Source organism: Ambystoma mexicanum, chromosome 7q (genome assembly GCF_040938575.1).
Source record: "Ambystoma mexicanum isolate Mex_15411 chromosome 7q, UKY_AmexF1_1, whole genome shotgun sequence".
NCBI lineage: Eukaryota > Metazoa > Chordata > Amphibia > Caudata > Ambystomatidae > Ambystoma > Ambystoma mexicanum.
The window spans coordinates 264,105,997-264,128,471 of record NC_090941.1 but is presented as its reverse complement, the minus strand read 5'-3'; positions in this window follow the sequence as shown (position 1 = coordinate 264,128,471).

Below are 22,475 nucleotides of genomic sequence, written 5' to 3'. Positions count from 1 at the left end.
AATACACGTACCTTGCTGAAATCACGTGTAAAACTTCCCGCGCACCCTTGAAATACACGTACCCAGGCCAATCGCGTGTGAAACTTCCAGCGCACCCCTGAAATACACGTACTCAGGCCAATCGCGTGTAAAATTTCCAGCGCACCTCCGAAATACACATACCCCACTCGCACAGGGCCTATCGCGTGTGAAACTTCACGCGAACCCCAGGAATACACATACCCCACTCAGTATATGCGTGCTTTTTATTTGTGCACACTTTTGTAATGCGCAGGGACGCTGCCGCCTGCCTTCGAGTGGGGGACGTGTTTAGGCCTTTGCGTGTCTTTGCCCATGCGCGGGTTTGCCCTATTCGATTCCATGAATACGTGTGGTTCGCTTGCGTGTGGGCATTCTGTGTACTTCCGAGCAGTACTTCCCCGTTACGCCTTCTTTTTGACGTGTTATTCCCCATTCCGCGTGTTACGCCCCCTGTTCCGTCTACTTTTGTTGTGTGCGCTGCGCTATGTGCGCTTTCGCTGTGCGCTTAGCGCACGCTGTTTGGAGACGTGTGCGCCAGCGTGCGCCATGCACGGATTTGGCGCACAACCAGTGGGAATGTAGTGCAGCGCCTTCCTTGATTCGCATGCGTGCGCGTGCGCTTACTTTCTCATGCTTGCGCCTCCTTGCGCCTGCTTGCGCTGGGATTTTCGGCGCACGTTTGTTCCATGAATCGGCCTCGTGAGCTGAAGCTAGAAGCAAAGATCCCACTTCTGGTCTGGTGACATCAGCTTTTAGATGGTTGGTGTGAAAGACCCTGGGGGCCTCCTTAGAGTTGCCTAAGTCCACCAGATAGTTGACCTCTCCAAGTTTTCCCACAACCTTGAAGGGTCCTATCCATTTGTACTGTAAAGCCCTCTGCCTTGTAGGAACCATAACTAAAACATGCTAGTCTTGAGTAAACTCAACAATGTTGGCCTTCTGGTCATGCCGATGCTTCAACAGAGCCTGACCTGCTTTTAAGTTATCAGACGCTTCTGTCATCATGTGTGTCATTCTCCTCTGGAGACCTAACACATAGTCAGTGGCTCTCACTGGCTTCGGAGAACAAGCACTCTTCAACCCCTCCTTAATTAGGTCCAATGGACCTCTAACTGGATGGCCATAAATATGCTCAAAGGGACTAAATCCAACTCCCTCCTGAGGGACTTCTCTATGAGCAAATAGAAGGCATGGCAGTAGAAGGTCCCACTTTCTTCTAAGGGGATCCTCTAATGCACCTATCATGCACTTCTTAGTATGGTTAAAAGTCTCTACCAATCCATTGGTCTGTGGATGGTAGGCAGCTGAGAACTTGTAAGTTACTCCACAGTTTGTTCATATGGCCTGCATGTAATGGGATATCAAGTGTGATCACCTGTCAGAGATGACTTCCTTAGGAAAACCTACCCTGGTAAAAATAGCAAGTAGGGCCTTAGCAACAGCCTGAGCTGTAACAGTCCTCATAGGTATGGCTTCAGGGTACCTAGTAGCGTGGTCTACTACAACCAATATAAATCGATTGCCTGAAGAGGTTGGAGGGTCTAAGGGACCAACAATGTTGATTACTACCCTCTCAAAAGGGACTCCCACCACTGGCAGAGGCACCAAAGGTGCCACATTCTTGGCTCCAATCTTGCCAGATTTCTGACAAGTGTGACAGCTCCTACAGAATTTATCTACATCAGACCCCAAATTATGCTAGTAGAAATATAGATAAAGCCTTTCCTTGGTTTTCTTGAAGCTCAAGTGACCAGCCAAAGGAATCTCATGAGCTAACTGTAGGAATTTGGTCATGTCTCTAGAGGTACTGCACGTCTTCTGTAGTCCTCTGGGATAGACTCAGTTGGTTCACTGTAGAAGAGACCATCTTCCCAGTACAACCTATGCTTCCCTGGCTCTTGCCTGTCCAGCTGGGAAGCTGCCTGTTGGTGAAGATCTTCAATAGTAGGACACTCCCGTTGGCCTCTGCTGAAGTCTGCCCTACAGGGGCCACCTACTGCCAGTAAAGACTGCAGCTCAGGGTGGTCTTTAGGATCCAGATCTCCACCAAGGGTCAAGTCTTCTTCCAGCTCTGAATCTTCAGCAGCTGATTCAACCTTTCCTGGTTGTTCCTCACACTTAGCCTCAGCTGGTGGATCCGCCACAGGTGTGACTTTGGACAGTCCTCTCGGGGATGTCCTTCTTGGTAGCACAGGGGTGCTTTCTGGATTTTTCCTTGGGACTTTGGGTTTCCCCTTTGTCTCATTCTTCCTAGAAATAGCAGTTAGTAATTCATGTGGACTGGGTGTTATAGATTCCTCTGTAACATCCACTAGAGAGTCAGTTAAGGTACTCTCTCTGGCCTTCCTTGTCTGCTCCTGTTTCCTTCTGCTGGGAGGCCTGGGGGTGCTTGATACAACTCCAAGAATGTTTAAATCATTCCCCAACAGGACTCTCCCAGTCAACTCACTCTGTACACTAACAGGTATCTTGACAGTCATGTTGTTCACTGGATGAGCGATGGTAGTCTAGGAAGTATCTGTACAGGGCCTCCAGCAAGCTTAGTGAAGCTTTTGGGTGCCTTAGCAACATCCTCAGCCTTGAAAAAAGATTCATCCACTACAGTAATGCTGGCCCTAGTGTCTCTAATGGCAGGGGTCTCCTGACCATTTACAAGTACACTATCCTTGTAATATTCTTTGGTGTTGTCTGGAATCAAATTATAGGAATCTAAATTCTGCTGTTCCCACAGACCCAGGGACACTAAAGAAACATTGGCAGAGACTCCAATGTGGTCTTCGGCCAGTACCTGAAAGTTACCACTTGTCACATTTACTTCTTCCTCTGGGGAGAAGGCTAAGGAGACAGTGTGGATCCCTGAAGGTTTAACCTTGCATCTGAGATTATCTTTCACATGGTCACTAGACCCACCAGCATACAGTTTCCAAATGTTTAGACAAATGGGGGTCTCTGCTGACCTCCCTCTGGTTTGGCACCAGAAGTTTAACTAGCCTGATTCAGTTTCCCTGGTGGCTTACCCTTCTTATTTTCGGGGCCCTCTTTTGGATTGGATGTATTAGAATTCTCTTTGCCATCTTTCTTGTGCTGTTTCCCATTATCCTTCTTCTGAGTTGCCCCAGAATCCGTGTGAGTGGCCCTGTTGGCAACCCACAATTCAGCAGCCATTGCTAGCTTTTTTGTATCAATTTCCTTAGAGTCAGCCAAGTGTTATCTCAGCTCAGGAGAGCAGGCATCAAAAATAGATTCTAACACAAATAGATTTCTCATTCCTTCAAAAGTGTTAACTCTGTAACCCTTCACCCAACCATCTAAGTGTTTCAAACATTCGCACACCCAGGTAGCCCAAAGGGAACCATTATGATTTTTTAGGGTCCTAAACCTCTTAAGGTACTGGGAAGGAGTTTTCCCAAAACTAGCTATCAAAGCTAGCTTCACATTTTCATACTCCAATCTTTCAAGTTCCCCCACCTCCATTACAACATCAGTTTCAACCTGGGGGAGCCTAAACAAAAGCTGATTCCCTGTGAAACCCAGAATCCTATAGTTATATTCAAAAGCAGCCAACCAATATAAAATATCAAGTCTCACCTCATACATACTCACACTCACTAGGAAGGCCTAGAAGACTCTGGGAGAGAACCATTTTCAAGAGACAATTTCTTCATTTCTAGTTCATGATTCAATTCAATTCCTCTGGAGTGTAGTCAGAGTGTCCAGTGTGCCATAGACCCCGACTGTTCTATGCTGGTTGGATTGAATGATTTTACCTTGCTGAGAGAAAACTGTTGAAAAATCACAGAAACAGCGTAAAAAGGATTTTAGAGACAAAGGCCCTCATTCCGAGTACAGCGATAGGGGGTTAACGGCACTGGTAAGGATGCCGGTGCCGTTAACCCCCTACCGCCGCATTCCAAGGTTCCTTAGCGGGTCCCACCTGGACCGGCTGGTTTGACCAGCCGCCCTTAGCGGGACCCATTAAGGGACCATGGAGCTAATAACGGGCCCGCTCTTTGCGGACCCGTCATTAGCTCCTTCCCCATTCCCATTGAGCCCTATGGGGTCTCAAATGGGAATGGGGAATGGTATTCGAAATGGGGACTTACCGGGTCCGCATAGGTTGGAATGACCCGGTAAATCCCCATTTCGACTATCCAGACCAGGACCCGAGTTTGGAGGCAGCCATGGTGCTATTAGCACCATGGCTGCCTCCAAAATCGGAATGACCCCCAAAGTGTCTCTTCACTAGCTGCCTGCCCCACCTCCGCTGAGGCCGACGCTCGTCCTTCCTCAAAAACAGGGCTGGGCATAAAGCGTAGCAGAGTGTAGTCAGAGTGTCCCGTTTTTTGGTGACAGCGGACAGCTGACAAGCTCTGCTACACGCGGCCACCCAGTTCTGAGGAGCGTCAGCAAGGTACGACTTTGAAAACTTTAATTTTTCTGGCAAATTTCATTAGACACCACTCCTTGGTGGCCCAGAGAACACACAATGAAACACACCACCAAAGCAAACAAAGGACATGCATGAGTGTGAGTCAAAACTAGAAAGGCAAGTATTGCCTTTTTCACAACCACAGATTTTGCAGGGAAACGTGGGAGAAACACTGGACTTTGTGGAACCGGTGGACTGCTCCACGCCATCATGGGTGGTGGAAGCAAGAACTCCGGATTCACCCAGTAAACCAAATATACATGAACAAGACCGTCCGCACTCGAATGGCCGGAGCAGCCACCCGTTTAACATCACAGTAACCATAGGAGCGAGTACGGCAGCCTATATAGAGAATCAAGAATTATTAGACGGGATAAATAAGGGTACAGAAAGCCTTCAAGTTATCCTGACTGTAATTAAGGTTGCATTACATTGTAGCAAGGACAAAGAAAATCATGTCAACAACACGGAACATCTTGAATATACAAGTGAGTAATCGCCAACCCACCCGACAGCGGAGCAACGTGAATGATCAGAAGCCAAAGGAGAGAATCAAGGCCAATTAAACTTGAAAAAAGACTGGTCTGCAAACTCTGTCAGTGACAACATAAATAAAAACAACACAGATAGACAAACCCAGGGGCTGGAGAAGAAGGCCCCTGAAGATGGAACCAGAACCCCTAAGCAAATGAAAGATCAAACAAAGCACAGTGAGTCAAGCCTGCATGAGGCGGACTTGGAAGCAACACAAACAAAAGAAACGAAAAGCAATGATGATGTTGCTGGCAATAGGCAAGAACAGGAACAGACAAAGCCTCAAGACCTTGGGAAGGGATATACATTCCCAACTAACAGCAAACGTGATTTGAGGAAGAGCCATACAACGGAACAATGGGGTGCAAAAAAAACAATATATAAGGTGGACTCTCCCCTGAATGGTATACCAGCTCTGAGAATGTGGTTACCAACAAAAAAACCATGCATTCAGCCTTTGCCGGGTCAACTGAGTTTTATAAATAATGGGCTGCAGGGGAAAAATATTTGGAAACCGCAGAACCTGTCGGGCTCAATTGGTGCATACCATTTTTCATTTAACCAATCGCAGCTAATAGACCACCAAGACCAGAATTAATACTGCAGGGCTGTTCGACTCCAACGAGATAAACCAAGGTAGCCCTGGAAATACCGGATGACGTGCTTCTGTAACCATCCAGAACAATGGAAGATGAAGCAAGGATAGAAGCATGAACAAGGGATGAAGCCAAAATCGTACAAAACATAGAGACGATTAGAAAGGCAACAAAAGATATTACAACTCAAACAAATAATCAAGACAAAGATGAGTGGGAACTCCAAAAGGGGCTTACACAAGATCAGGCAACACAAACAAATAAGGAAACAGAGAAGGAGCAAGGCACTATTAGAAACAGGGTATACATAACTACAGTTGAGTTTAATAAAGAAATAACAATAGATGGTCCAAACTTACATGGATACCCGGAAGAAAAATTCCTGTTGGTCTCCACGATGATGGCAATTTTAGCACTTTTTATGAAACTCTATGAAGATCTGGACATAACATTGTGAGATCATTCCACCTTATTGGCATGATGCACTCGAAGACCATCTTCATGGAGGGGTTCAAAACATCGGTACAAAAGAATCTAGACCACAGTGATGCAAAAGTTGCGCAGTTGCTGCATGAAATACTGGAGCCGATAATAAAGGAAATACAAGAGAAGAGACATACAGAAAGGAGGGAATCCGTGGTGGGGGTTCCAGGAAATAAGTCTGATGAGTAGGTGTCATCAGCCATGAATGAGGGTAGGGAAGGTAACACCTACGGAACTCCCGGACCCAACGTCACTACCAGTACCCATAATCGAGTCAAAACACCCTTTATTCAGTCCAGTCAACAAATAAAGAACTCCTAACAAAGAGCAGGAGACCTAAATAGGGTAAGGAAGCAGACCTTCAAGTGACTTTGGGAACAAATGAAGGCCTTGTACAGCATAATAGAGCTGAACTGGGACAACATAACAGAGTTGAACAGTCACCCTCTCGACCAGGAAACAATAAACTCTCAAAAAAGGGCAAAAAAAACAAAGTGGACATGTTCCATGGAAACGCATCTAATCTGGAAAACCAACACATTTTAGAAATGGAAGTGAGTAGGGGACTAGAGAAAAGGGTTCAAAAACCTACTGACCCGGAAGAGGCAACAGTAAATGAGAACGGTAAAAGCAACCAGAGAAATAACCCAATAACGACATACAGAGAAACTGTTGACCCCACCAAGAAAACAAAAATGTGTGACCTCTTGGGAACAAAGAATCACAAACAGCTACAGTAAAGAAGCAAGAATCAAATCTTGCTAAAATGGAACAGAGGTGCAAAAGCACCAAAAAAATCACAATAAAAAAAACAAAGAACCAACCACAAGTTCCGAATCAAAATTCAAATATAGTCAAGCATTTTTCAAAAAACTCACAGCTCCCACAGCACAAAAAACTTCTGAAAAGGAAGCAAAGGAGCTGAAGATCAATGAAAGCAAAAGGGTACGAGAAACAACATTGCCAGAGCTTGTGGAGTTAACAGATGAGGAAGAGATTGAACAGAACCTAGAAGACCTCTCAACATACACAATCACAGACGAAGAGGAAGGCGAGGACGAGGCGCAATTTATTGAAGTTGAGACGGACTCAGAGCAAGAGTACAATTACATGTCAAATGTAATTGAAGCAAGTAGTCTAGAAGAACACACGGCGCAGCAATACACAGACGCGGATGCTCCCTCAAGGAATCCCCAAAAACAAAATACATGGAATAGAGATCCCAGAGAACTATGAGAAGTGAGCAAGGCTGAGGACAAGGACCCAAATAGAAAACCAAAGGGTCCCAACCGGAAAGCAAACAAGAAAAGTCTAACAAAAACTTAAAAGAGTTCCCCCTTAAGGATAACCAAAGAGTGCACGATGATCAAGTAACACCATCATTGAACCTAGCAAATGAAAAAAGAAAGATTAGGACATTAAGCAGCTCGATGAGCCCAGAGACCCGTAGACACTATCGGCCTATGGGAACAAATAAAAACAAACACAATAAAGAGGAAGAGTCATGACCAGAACATCCAGAAGGACTGATTTTGGAAAGGATGTTACACTCCAACGAGGGTCTGATTCTTAATAGATCAAATGTAATCAGATTACTGCATTATATTCCAGCCCTTAGTCTAATAACTTCTAAGGACATAGCCATTGTAGAGTTTCTGGAAGAAGAAAGAACAGACAAGGTGCTGCTACACACAGTCTCAAGATTAGTCAAAAAACTACTCTTGGAAGAAGCACTCCACCTAAGACCGATGGGGTTTTACTTAAGTGAAAACAACCTTATATTTCCAAAAAGACAAGCTAAAACTCCTACTGAGGTAGGTACAAAACCCATAAAGGGAACAACATTCAATAACAAAGGAATCCACTATAGGCAGAAAAACATGAGTAATAATACAAGGAAACCTGTGAACACAGGAGATGGAAAATGCGAGATGGACATTGAAGAAGATAAATGGAACTGGTTAGCAAACCTGGTAGCATCCAAAATGCAGAAGCAATAATGTTTAAAGGACAAGCTGGAAGAGTCATGGCGGTTGGTGAGCTGGAACACACGAGGTTTCACTCACCTATTCAGGAAAGGTGACTTACAAAAAATGAAAGCAAATGTGCTATCTTTGCAGGAAAAATGTCTCATGGAAGCTCCGATCATAGGAGGATATGAGGTACTAATAAATCCAGCCCAAAAGGGTCCAAAGGGAAGATCAAGAGTGGGACTACTGATAGCTGTCAAAAACAATATGAATTGGGAGGTCCTAGACGACAAAACCCAACCCCTCATGTCCAGTTATTGGTGATAAAAACCGAGCAAGAGACAGCTGCTATGCAACGAATGCTGATACTCTTGAATGTGTACTGGAATCCAGTTTTATCAATAAACAATAATTTTCCAGAAGATATTGCAGCCCTTTTAGATGAAAAGAGGGAAACATGGGAAGACCCGATGTTAATAATAGTTGGAGACCTAGATTGTTCATGTTTGAATACAGATAATGTTCCCAATAATCAGGACCTCGTAGTGAGTACAAAAAAACAAAGAAGAGGAGCCCGTTGGAGGAATTCTCTCAATTCTAGAGACTGTGTAATTTTAAACGGAATAACAAAAGGTGACATTCCGGTGAGAGCGACCTGGAAAGGTCCCTTTTCGACAGACATTTTAGACTACATAAGCGTCTCAACGAACCTCTCACACAGAATTGACACCTTGGAAGTGATCACCACAAATACAAGTGATCACAATATTTATAAACTCACATGCAAAAACTTGAGTAGTAACAAAAATTGTTTCCACAAACCAAACTTGCCGATATTGGTGAATCCGGGCAGAAACACATTAAGAATAAGACAAGAGAGTTTAGCAGGACTAAACCTAAATTTAATGGCATTGATTGACCAAAAACAAAGACAAGAGGAGTTTAACTACATTGAATATATGGCTCTTCTGGAGGAGTTTAGAACTACCCAGAAGCAAGGAGATAGTAAACCAATGAGTACAAAAAAGCATGTGTACAATAAATCCATAGTGGAGTGAAAAAAAAAAATAAGGAAGAGCATCAAGAAGCTAATTATAAACAAAAACCTAGATACATCAGAGGAAATACGGAAAGTCAAGCAAAAATATAGAAACTGGCTAAACATGCATAAAAAGGCCATGCTAAACCAGGATTCTACGCATATGTTGGAAAAAATAAAAAAACAAAAAAACAAACAACTTTTGGTCAATACTAAATGAAATTGACACGCCTCAAGATGCCCTGATGCAAAACCCAATATCGGCCAAAACTTGGTGCGGGTTTTACGCACAAACACAACCGAAACTGGTCTCAGTCACAAGACTGAAGGAATATTTACATATAGAGGATGCACATCTGGATTACTCTATCTCTACCATCAAAGCTATGATTGGGAAACTTAAAATCTCTAGAGCCCCCGGACCGGATGGGCTCATGAACGCCATACTAAAGTGTCACCCGAAAGAATGGGCAACCTTCCTGAATCACTTGATTGGTCACTCAATAGCAATAGGAAAAGTACTTAACTCCTGGAGGGACGCCGTTATCGTCCCGGTATTTAAGAAGGGCCTTAGGACAAACCCAGAAAACTACCAACCTATAGCCCTTCTCAATGTGCTGGGGAAGATTTTCGCTGCTGTCCTGTTGAAAGCTCAATCCAATTGGAGTGCTGAGACAGGAAGAAGAGATCCGTGGCAGTCAGGTTTTGTAAAAGGGAGAGGAACTGCCCTTAATATTTTCCTAATCAACCTGCTGAAGACCAGAACAGCAAAAACGAAAGCGAAAGAAATATTTGTGGCCTTTGTTGACTTGTCCAAAGCTTTCGACACAGTGAGCAGAGAAATCTTTTGGGACAAGCTATCAAAGTGGCAGTGCCCGACAATAATACTGAATAACATCAAAAATCTTTATACCAACACGTCTCTGAGAGTTAGATTGGACAAGACAAGTCTACTAACAAACCAAATATGTACCACAATGGGGTTGAAACAAGGATGCCCGCTGGCGCCAGAACTCTATAACCTGTATGTCTCAGACACAGATGAAACCTGTGAAGACATACGTGCATTTCCTCTGAAACTTGCAGGGATGGCGATTTAGTAGGCGGATGACATAGTCTTAATAGACCAGACACCTGTTGGTTTACAGCAGCAATTACAAGCACTATTGGCCTGTGTCGAAGCTAATGACTTAACAATTAATCCGGAAAAATCGCGAATACTAAACCTATCAAAACTCATGAAAAAAAATGAAAACAAACTTTGGTTGGTTCCTGAAAAGCAAAAGAATATTGGAGGTAAACTCCTTAATCTACCTGGGTGTCCGCATGAATAACAACCAACGCGAGACACAAAGACAAGAACTGATGCGGACTAAAGCAAAAAACCTGGTGGCTCAGGGAAATATCCTTAGGAATAGATACTGTAGATTTTCATTACTACCGCTTTTAACTTTCTACAGAATGAAAGTCAAACCGATTTTAGCATACAGAGCTGAAACAACATTCAGCCTACCAGATAAGATCTGGCCAATCCTAGAAGGAATATTTTGGAGGTCAGTGCTCAAATTACCAAAATCATTACCAATTCAAGCAATAAGAAGATAACTTACCTTGAATTCATTTAAAGCGGTAGTGGACTGTAAGATCTTATCATTTTACAAAAAATGTCACGATAAACCACTGTCGGGGGGGTTTGAAGCCATCAACAAAGCACTTAAAAACAAGAACAAACCATTACTTCAGGAATGGCAAAAGAAGTGTATAGCAACATTGGAGGAACTAAATGGGACAGAAGAGGATCTAATCTCTAACCCTACAGGAAAGACTGGATATGTGCGCAAGAAGCATTGAAGCAATAAAAAAGTTATGAGGCGTTCTGGTCTGTTCCCAGGAAACTAAACACAAATCCAGGGTACCTGAAACTGTTTCTGAACTGGTTCTGGAGATCACAACTGATGAGGTTTCATTTGAACATATTGCCAGGGAAATACTCCAGAGAAGATCCAAACAAAACGGCACAAACAGCTGCAGACTGTGCAAATCCGGCAATGGTAGAATCATTGAAACACCTAACATTGGAAAGCAGAGGAGTAACGGCAGAACGTAATATATTTGGCTGGGAACGATTGCTAAATCCACCAGAAAAATAGAGTATTGATATATGGTGGAATAACTTTACTGAAAGGGAAAAAACAACCATTATCCTGGTCTGATCCGATGGTTGTTAGCCATATTTTAAAAATTGACGAATGGTCAATTAATGACATTTGATATCATAATTATTTTATGGATCGGGACGTAGTCAATTTACTAATGAGCAAAAACCACACATACACTGATGTCATCACTGTGAATTAATGTTCGGCTGCTGGTTTAAGGTTTCCAAAGTGGCAAACCAAAGAAGTCAAAATAAAAATAAAAAAATAAAAATAATACTCTGAGTCTGACTTCTTGATGTTTACTACCAGTTTGCATTTTAATCCTTTTAAACTCTCCCTCAAGTCTCATTTTTTCAAGAGAGACACATTCTGTACTCAGTATTGGACCTGGTAAGGTCCCTGTGGTTATAGCTTGAGGACCTAAAGCAAGTAGAGGTGCAGTGGGGCTCACATCCTGAGACTCCTCTGACTCTTCTAACTCATCAATAACATTAGAGCCTGACTCTGAATCATTATCATCTTCATCAACATTATCCACATTTGCTGGGGGATAGGGGTTATAGCTCTACCTCCCAGTCTTTGATGATTCAACAACTTCTCAATCAATTAATTTTTCTTGTCCTTAACAGAGAGAGACCTGACATTACACATATCTTTCAGTTGATCTATTGTAAGAATGATCATGGCTTCCTGTTTGAAGTTATCCATATCTGGCATTATAAAATAATTGCTTCTCTAGTGTTGCTTAGCCGTGTGAAGGTTATTTGAACAAAAGTAAGAGCAGCACTCTTAATGTAATAACTATACTTTATCCTCACTGCTGTACACCAGTGTTAGGCAGAACTGCATGCAGTACCCTCTGGGACCACTACACACAATTAGGACTACAGTTGTTAGCCAAACCAACCTTTGGTATAAATCTGTACCACACAGTTTTTGGTAGCGAGCTGAGCAGCCAGGCTTATCTCAAGAGTGAATGTGAGCAGTACAAATAGTTACACAGAGGACCTTCAATCACAATGGTTCAAGTAGACACTTATACTCAAGGTTTCTTGGTAAAATACTTATTAATTTATTACACAATCATTTAGAAAACATTTCACTAGTAGAAGTCAACTTAATATTATATACCAATACACTTCAATACAAAACTCTAAGATTTTGAGACAGTTTGAGCTCCCCTGAAATAGGAGCAAAATGGCAGTTCAGTTACTTAGAAGTGAGCAAATGGGACAAAATTAGATACAATAGATCACATGCACTTATTAAACAGTGTAAATAGTTTCAGTTCACCAGAGGAGTTCAATTCAAGTCAATAGGCCAGGCCAAAGGCAATGGGCTAGTGCTCATGTTAGGAATGAGCAGTTCTGGTATCAAACGGTAAAGTCTTTGCAAAATATCTCAGAAGTACTTTAGGCGAAAAAGAATCATTTGTGGGGTCACAAGCTGATTAGGCCTGCTAGTTGGGAAAGTTTCACAAACTTTCACCACGAGATTGGTGTTCTCTCAATCGGGTTGGCACAGTACCTTAGTATGAAGAGACAAATGCAGCTGAAGTCGTTGGCTCCTGGCAGTTCCTTCAGAACTCACTGTTCCTGAGCCTCAGTCGTGGGGACAAGAGGGAGGGTGTCGGGGGACTCCTGCACTACACGGGATCATTAGAAAAAGCAAACAAGATGGAGTCACTTCAGTTCCAGTAGCTGTAGATTCAAGCACACGAGCTGGTATCCCTCTCCCTGGTTAATCCTAACAAGCCTTGAGAATGGTGTTCAGGTGGCTTACGGGTTGATTGGTCCTACCAACTCAAAGGAAGAAGTCGTCCTTGAAGGGGCTTCTCTGTCGAGATGAACCTGGCAATCCGGACCTGCAGCAGGGCTTCACCGGGCAAACCAACAGTCCAGGAGTTGCAGCAGCCGTCCTCTTCCAGCTCTTCATTGGTTCTTTCGTTCCAGTGGTCGACTCTGCTTTCCAGTCCAAGACACTCGCCTTTTAAACAGTTTTCTCCCTTTCATTCCAGCCTAGCTGTCACTCACCCAGCAGGGTGGCTGACCTTGCCGGACAGTCAGCCAGCCAATCACGGCAGAGTGCATTTGGGTCTTCTAGGAGACTGAGCACAGGGAGTTTCGGGCACCTCCCTCACTTCGCGCCCACCCAATGCACTCAGACGCCAGAGGCGGTCTTCAGTCCTGAAGCTCGCCAAAGGCACACGAACAAAGGGACCAAACCTGTTGGCGCGCAGAGACAAACACTAGAAGGACCTTTCCAAAAAGAAATGGTGAAAAAAGAAGACAGAGACCTGTTTAAACAAAAGGGCTTAAGGCGCCATCTTGAAAAACATGGCTGCCGTGATTTTTAGCTACCGGTGTTCGTGGTCAGGAAAAATCCTGGTAGTTTGTTGTAAAACCACTGCCACTGGCCTTTTCAGTAGGAAAGGGTAGCATGACTGCTACATGAGTATTTAGACACAGGGCATACTATGTAACCCCTCCAGCACTCCATTGTAAGATGGTGTGTGCTCGGTCTAGGAATTTGGAAAGACTAGTAAAGTTAATTTCACTTTACATTCCCTGGGAAACAGTAGTTTATCCCAGAGAAGGTATTTAAACTTTTGGGAAGCCTCTAAAAGACTTCCTTGTGTCACTGCACTGAGGGTGCTGTGTAAAACATATGAAAATATGATGACTACAGAGTTATTTAAAACCCCATAATTAAAGAACACAAGTGAAAAACACACATCAAAATAAATGAACGAGTGGGACAAAAGGTTCACACTCTTTCCAGGTAAAAAATCAAGTCCTCAAAAATCCAGCACGTTTCTGGGGGTCTCTAAGGTGTCGGGAATTAGCACATTTATGACAATTCTCCCTAACACCGACAACTGTAGGACATTCTAACAATCACCAGACCCATGCAAATAACAATGTGTGCAATGCAGCCAAACCACACACACAAAGCAACAATGTCCCACCTACTTGCAACCAATGGACATACCTTTTCAACTAGTGGGCATATTTTTCTGTGCAAGGACTCCAGCCATGCATCGAAGGGGCTACAGACTTACCACACACAACACACCATAGTATACGCTATGTTTTATTGTTCTTGTCATGTGGAATGCACTCCCCTTCTGCAATTCAGCCTGCCACCACGCATTGCAGAAATATATCGCAGCTGGAGCTGTTCTGCCATAACAAAGGCTGCCTGCAATCACCACACATGGTTGTTGCCTGTTGAGGTAACCATGAATTGGCGTAGTATGCAAGGATACTGCTGACACACCACTGTCTTCTTCTAATGAGATATATCAGATGAAGCACTTCTCACTCCGCCAACATTTCCATCCCTTCTTCCCACCACCAGATGCCATAAAGTATGTTTTCCAAGTCCTTTCGCTGCTGCATTGTTCTCGTACACAACATGCCGGCGGTATGGAAAATCTATGACGCATAGCACGTCACTGTGCACTTCAGTGGAATCACATTTTTGACCGTGCAGCGACCAGGGCTATGGGACACCGGAGCGGAGCCAGATCTGACTAATTTTAGTGGACACACTGTTTCCTACAAGAGCCCCAGCCATACACACAACGCCGTAGGGGCTTGGCACACACACCACAACACTCTCCTCCGATACACCATGGCAGCGTTTCCCAAAAATGTTGACGCACAGCACGCTTCCCTCCAGCCAACCACCGGCCGCGTCCAAAGTTCGCCGACAGCACGGCGTACTGCAAGGCAATGAGATTTCTGTCTGCGGAGCGATCAGGGAAATGGGTTTGCAGAGCAGAGCCAGACATCACACATTTTTTGAGACGTACATTTCAGTTCTTTGCAACAAAAGTACTGGTCGGATTTTCAACGAAGACACAAAAGCATGTTTTCTTCCCCCAAGGCCCTGTTCCTGCCACATATTTGCTCCAAATCTGTCCAGCCGTTCGGCCTGTAGCTGTGCAAAAAGTTTTTCCCTTTTAAGTCTATGGAAGAAAAAACATTTTTTGGGACCCCCACTATAACTTTGCCCCCCTGCACGAAACCTCACCAAACTTGCTGAAGAAAATTCAGATGGGGCCATATAATTTTTTTGCAAAGTTTGGTGAGGTACGTAGTGCATTAAGCAATGAATTAATCCAAATAGCATTGCATTATGATTTTGTTTCCAATATACTAAGGTACACATGTAGTAACATAGGCATAGTTTGCAGGAGACATGATGGAGATGCAATATTAATAATCTTGCGATGTTAAATACTAAAATTATAAATGCTTTCTTATTAGAGTTTTGCATACTGTGAAACATTTAATAAGTACCTAATAAAAAGCACTAACTTCATTATTGCATTACTGCACACAAAACACAAACAGACAACTACACATACAAATATGAACATATACAGGGAAAGTGAAGTAACCTAACTGATTATCTTCATGCACAGAAATGATTGCTCTGCTTCAAAGTTACTACTTCCCTATGTATAACTATCACATATTGTGACTAGGCCCTAAGGAAAGTAGTGTACATGCAATGTGTACAAATATGACCATATCCAGGGAAAGTACAGTAATAAAAAAACAACAGAACTATAAGACAGTGTTGATAACCTTACTAATCATCTTCATACATAGAAAGCATTGCTTTCTTCAAAGTCTGTGTTTTCCCCTTTGTATAAGTTTCATATGCTTTGAGTGGAGCCTAAGTGAATTACCGTAAGAACATATTTGAAGTATAAGTGTACAAATATAGTACTTTTTGAGTTTTTAGTTCCTAACTGTTACTGTCCTAGATATATCAGTAAAGGAAAAAAGAGTGAGCCAGACATGTGATGTCATCAGTAATGTCATCAATGACATTTGTGATGTCATGTTTGATGTCCTGGGTGTTAGTCTTAGCAGTGCACCGTGGTGGCGCGAGTTATGGTTGCTTAGCTTACCATGACTGGCGAATTTCAGGGGGTTTTCGGTTTTACTTGGAACCATAACGTCCCTTTAGCAACGTTTTCTTACTGAATTTCATAGGTTTTTAGTAGCGAAAGTTAACCATAACGTCCCTTTAACAGAGTTTTTTTACTGAATTTCATAGGTTTTTAGTAGCGCAACTTAACCATAATGTCCCGTTAACAACATTTTTTTTACTGAATTTCATAGGTTTTTAGTAGCACAACTTAACAATATTTCTGACTTTATGTACATGTAACATGGAACATACTGAACCCCCTCTACTGAATTTGATGTCCGCAAACTCTTCTAATGTCCGCGGACATGTGCGGACAACAGCAACACTACCCAAAAAGTCTGGGGGGTATGTTTAATTGTTATATCATAACATATGAACATTGTACAAATTCACAAACCAGCACACATACACATTATATGTAGTAATAAATAAGAAGTGTAACCCATATATATAACACATCAGCCATTCATTTAAATATAATATGTTCTAAAATGGAACATACCAAAAGAAGAAAGATAGGCTTCCAACATGATTACCTCACAGAAACTCCACAACTAAGAGCAACAGCAGATCTACAGACCAGTAAGAACACACCTTACCAGAAGCTAGTAAGTGTACTGCATTTTACTCATATATTTCTAAACTTTCTGTATTATATACAAAAAAAGTGATATTATTTTTTTTCTCACAGAAATGTCTAGTACTCTGGAGTGGCTAGAGGAGCATTTCCCACGTGAGGAAATGTATGAAGATAGTGAAACTAATGGTAGACACTTTTGTATATAAACCAATTAATAAATATTATTTTATATACATTTAACATATACATTTTTTTGTACAGACCATACAAACATTGAAAATAGTAAACAAAAAGAAATATTGGATAAGACTCTCCAGAACATGGAAGAAAAAATGGACCTACTCATGGAAAATGTCAATAATTTAAAAAACTTTGTGGGGGATCACTTGAAACAAAAAACTAGGTACCATTGTCCCACATGTACCTGTCCCCCCTCACCATAACCCAGTCATTTATCCCTAAACCCTCTCCATGAACCAAAACGTTTTGATGAGACTTCCATCCCTTCTTCACCTCATATGAATCCATTTGAAACCCCAATTCTCCTGTGTTTGTCTCAGTTTCTGCTTCACCTTCTCTGTCATACATTTAACATCCATATATAATAAAGTAAAATTCATGTGTCCTAATTAATTTCTTTTTTTTTTTTTTTAAAAAAGCAGTTCAAATGTCTGCGGAGAGCGCGGGTGTCCGGAATGTCCGTGAAGAAACTAAAATGGAGGTGTCCTAAGAACACTATACCTGTCCGTACTGTTCGCTAGCAAGTTGAAACTGTTCTGAGAACACACGAGATGTCCGGGATATCCGCAATTAACCAAAATGGAGATGTTCTAAGAATATTATGCCTGTCTGTAATGTTCGCAAACAAGTCCAATCTCTTCTAAGAACACATTCGGTGTCCGAGATGTCCGTAATGAAACTAACACACGCGGTGTCCTGAAAAGTTCCTAAATAAACAAAATGGGGGTGTCCTGAGGATGCTAGACCTGTCTGTGCTGTTCGTAGGAAGGTTGAAACTGTTCTACGAACACATCAAGTGTTCCGGAATGTACGTAAATAAACAAAATGGGGGTGTCCTCAGGACACTATGTCTGTCCGTATTGTTCACAGGCGAGTTGAAACTGTTCTAAGAACACAGGCAATATCCTGAAATGTTCGTAAATAAACAAAATGGGGGTGTCCTGAGGACGCTGTCCGTATTGTTCGCAGGCGAGTTGAAACTGTTCTAAGAACACAAGCAATATCCTGAAATGTTCGTAAATAATCAAAATGGGGGTGTCCTGAGGACGCTGTCCGTATTGTTCGCAAGCGAGTTGAAACTATTCTGAGAACACACGCGGTGTCCTGACATGTTCGTAAATAAACAAAATGGGGGTGTCCCGAGGACGCTATGCCTGTCCGTATTGTTCGCAAGCGGATTGAAACTGTTCTAAGAACAAATGCCTGTTCGTAACTGTTCGTTTCGCTTGTGTCACACTTTTAATTAGTTTCATGACCCGAACAGTGTCCGTAGAACACCAACGCGCATGCGCAAAACATTTCCCGTGCATTTGGTGTCCTGTGGACACCGGTTCCCTTCGTGGACATGTTCTCGAAGCTATCATGTGACCGCACCCACGCTGAGCGTGTGTTCTGACTGCGGACACTGTTCGTGACCCCGAACAATTTAAAACTACCTTTTCAGGCAATCCACAATATTTTTCAATAATAAATCATCATAGCACAAGTCCCAGACAGTAATCCTGACTTTCTACATACTTTTTGGGACTTTTTGAACCTTTTTTTGGTGTTCGATCTGTCCGCGGACAGCGCGGGTCTAAAAGGCCACACCCCAGAGCTCATCCTCATTGTGTTTCTGGCTATCTTACAGAACGCAGTGCCTTTCTGCTGCCAATTTTCCAGATTTATTTCTGAAACCTGATGGCATCCATGGCTGCACTACTGCCACCTGGTGCTACATCTGCCTCAGAACCACCCCGACCCGCTCCACCACCACCACCTCCCCAAGGGCCTGAAGAGGGGAACAGGAGTGAGGATGCAGAGGAGGATGAAGAGGATGATGAGAATGAGGAAGTGGAAGTCCCTACTACCAGCACTCGCCATGAGTCTTGGGTTTGGCGGTTATTTACCATTCATGCTAACGGACCTAAGGCGCGTGCGAACCAAGTCGCCTGCAAAGAGTGCAAAATGGTGCTCAGTCGCGGGAGGCCTGGTTCGTACGGCTTTGGTACGACTACTATGAAGCGACACCTAAGGTCGTTCCACACGTGGGCCATTCGTAAGGTTGTACCTTGCGAAGAGCGTAGTAGGTTGACTCCCTCTACTACATCCTCCGTTTCCGATCCTGTCACCACAAGGAACACTCCTGTGGGACAACGTATTCCTCCAGCTGCCTCCCAGGCCATTCGCAATGCTGATGGCCCTTACCTTTCGAGGGTCACAGTTGTGTGTGTGTACTGTGACGCAGTACTCTGCAGGGGGGAGAGACTTTGAAGTGCTTTTGAGACTCTGTCCGCGGACAGTCTGCAAACATCTAAAATTTTGGGGTGCTGCCCTATCATAACCATTGCAATTTTGTCTGGGAGGAAGTGGTGGCTCTGAAAAGAGGCTTTTGGTGGTGTTTGTTTGTGTTTGAAAAACTTGAAATGGTCAACAAGAATGGATGCTGTAATCCCAAAAAAGGTCGCGAAGCATTTTGTACATTTCTCTGAAAAATCTGATTGCCAGCATAAGTAAGATGTACTCCATCTCTGCGAAAAATGTATGTACTACGAAACATTTTCATTGTGAAAAGAGGACATGCCAACATCTCTTAGAAAGGCACAAACAGCCTTATTGACATTGCGCCTTGCTTTCTCCATTTGTGGACCAAATGAAGAAGAACGCAGCCATATTTGTCTCTGTGCAATCCGAGAAAAAATTACTTGAGAATTTGGAAACATGTCCATGACCTTCCCAAGTCTTTCTTTCATTGCAAATTGCAAAGAAATTCCAGACACATGTCCTAAACTGTTCCCTCCACAATGAATTACAATTATGTCTGGATAATGCTCTGTCTCCAAAGTAGCACAGAGAGGTAGCAAGTCCAGCCACTTCATTCCACGTACTCCATGCCAGTGCACTTCCACATGTGCGAATCCAAGATCTACAGCTACTCCACAGCTTTCTGCATGCACCTTCAACCAATGTATCCACGAGTCTCCCAAAATCCAAACAATTTGTTTTCTGAAACACACAGCCATAGCTATTTGTTCTTCTCTCAGGAAAAAGAGTATCAGACAAACTCTCTCCTGGCACAACACACCCACTAAACTTTACTGACCAATCCCTTGCTCTGCTCAATCTCATTTGCATGCCTCCACACCCCAAAATCCCCGGATGTAACACGCGATGTCCGCAGACTACCGCCATGTCCGAGGACATATCATAACATGGACAGTCCTTTTACCATTTCCATTTTACTTTCTGTGCCATTCCCTCATTGGATATAGCAAAGCAGTCACACGACCATCCACCAATCACATCCAAGACCTCTACATCTAACTGCATCATCATAGATCAGCACTTCAAATGTACTGTTACAAGTGTCATATCATTGGAAAGCACCTTCTACAAGAAATACTGTACAAGTCGACAAGATTTCTACTTCCAGCTGCATGCATATCCATATGCATGAACACAAACTACAGGTATGCATATTTTCTGTATAGTACATGTACAATTCTTATACATTCATATAAACAGATTAACTGACTTTTAGCTTGTTTAACCTATAAAATGAATTTACTATCATTTTTCCCATCTGCTATAATCAACTGTCACTTCCAAACCTATCTGCTATTTAATTTCTTTTTACACACACATTTGCAAAGCATGTTGATCTAACATATTTAAAGTAAAATATAAAAAGTGCACACAGTCAAACAAAATTGCATGCACATACTATGTTCAAATATCAAACAACAATACCTGTACAAAAACATAAAAATCAATGTCTAAATTAACATCAGTGCTATATACATACAAAATTATTAATTTGTTTCCTTTACAATTGCAGTGAAGACTACTCTCCTGAAAAGCAGCAGCAGAATTTGAAATACAAACAACAACTAAGAAGAAACCTGCTCATTCCACAAAGAAGTAAGTTAAATACCACAATAATATTTGTACTATTACTCAAACACACTGTAGGGTTAATTCATGCTATTTCTGCGCCTAAAAAAAGAGATTGTGCACCATTCTGTCCACAAATCCCCATTTGTTAAACAGAGATTTACAGGCAGAATGGCACACAAATTCCCATTTTTCGTCACACAAATGACACAACTCAGCCCCTAGAATTTTGATATTATAGAACAAACAACTGTTTTAATTGTATACCATTAGATCTACTATTTGTGCTTCTCCACACCACTAGCTTACTTTCTACTGTCATCTGAACCCCAGTTTAGTAGCACATAAATTCAAGAATACCCATCCCAACTAGTTGTAGTTGCCCAATGCACAATCACACACCATCACATACATCTTTACCATCATACTCAGACACTCATGCACACAGCACATATACATTGCAGAACAGCTCAACCCATACCTTCTTTTTTTTTCAACAGACCCCAAAGAATGCCTACCAAAAATCAAGTCCGTAGAAAGCAACACAGAAGTAGAGCAAATGAAAATAGAAGTGTCCAAAATAAGCATCCATCTCTAGCAGAATTTGTAAAAAAGTTCAAACAAAACAGCTAATACAGTCATTTAGCGAAACAAAACAAGCTTCAAGTACAGAAACTGTGCCTCCTCTACGACTACTGATAAAACTGCTTGTATACATCTTGATATAGTGCCAAGTAAGCATACCAAAAAAAGTATTTTAGCAAAAATGTTCCGCCACGGAGTCCTTAAAAATCTTATAAAACAGGAGAGAAATCATGCACAACCTTTAAAACCTACCATAGGAAATTAATCTTAGAAGCTCTGATAGACAGTGCAATCCTTCTCAAAAGAAAGTTATTTATTTTATTGTTAAACAAAATGAAACCACTCACAAAACTAATGACTAAATTACAAAAAAGACTTCTCAATAAACGAAATGTCAACAGAAATAACTTCTTAAATATCTGTGGAGGTGAGTGGAGTCACAAGCACAGAACCATATTTTAATGAAGAAGCATACAAACAAAAGCAAACAAATACAATTGCCATACATAGCAGTGGACGAGGTTATGAAAAAGTTATAATACCATAATGGAACAAGAAATACTGCCTACAAAAATATCCCCAGAAAACTTAGAATTACCTCTCCATTCAACTGAATCAGAACATCTAGTATATACAAATGGCCATGCACGTCAATGTGTAACATTCACAAAAAATCTTTCAAGTCTTTACGCTAATTACTCAATCAGTATGTGAAATGCAAAGACAAAATCAAAATTAAACTACTGCAAAATATGGATACCTGTCCAGTGCGCAAGTACACAGGACTACAAGGACATTCATTGGCATGCATTTCAGGACCTACTTGCAAAACCACCTTCCATCATATCAAAATGATATATCAACACATCATTCAACTATAAGAAATCTAGTCTATAAACTGTACTATGCTAAAAGTCCTGCTTTAGCACTAGCCAATTTAAATAACATTCTTCTACATGGTACAGCAAAAGCCCTACTTAAAGAAATCGACTATATCCAGAAAAAATATTTTGGAA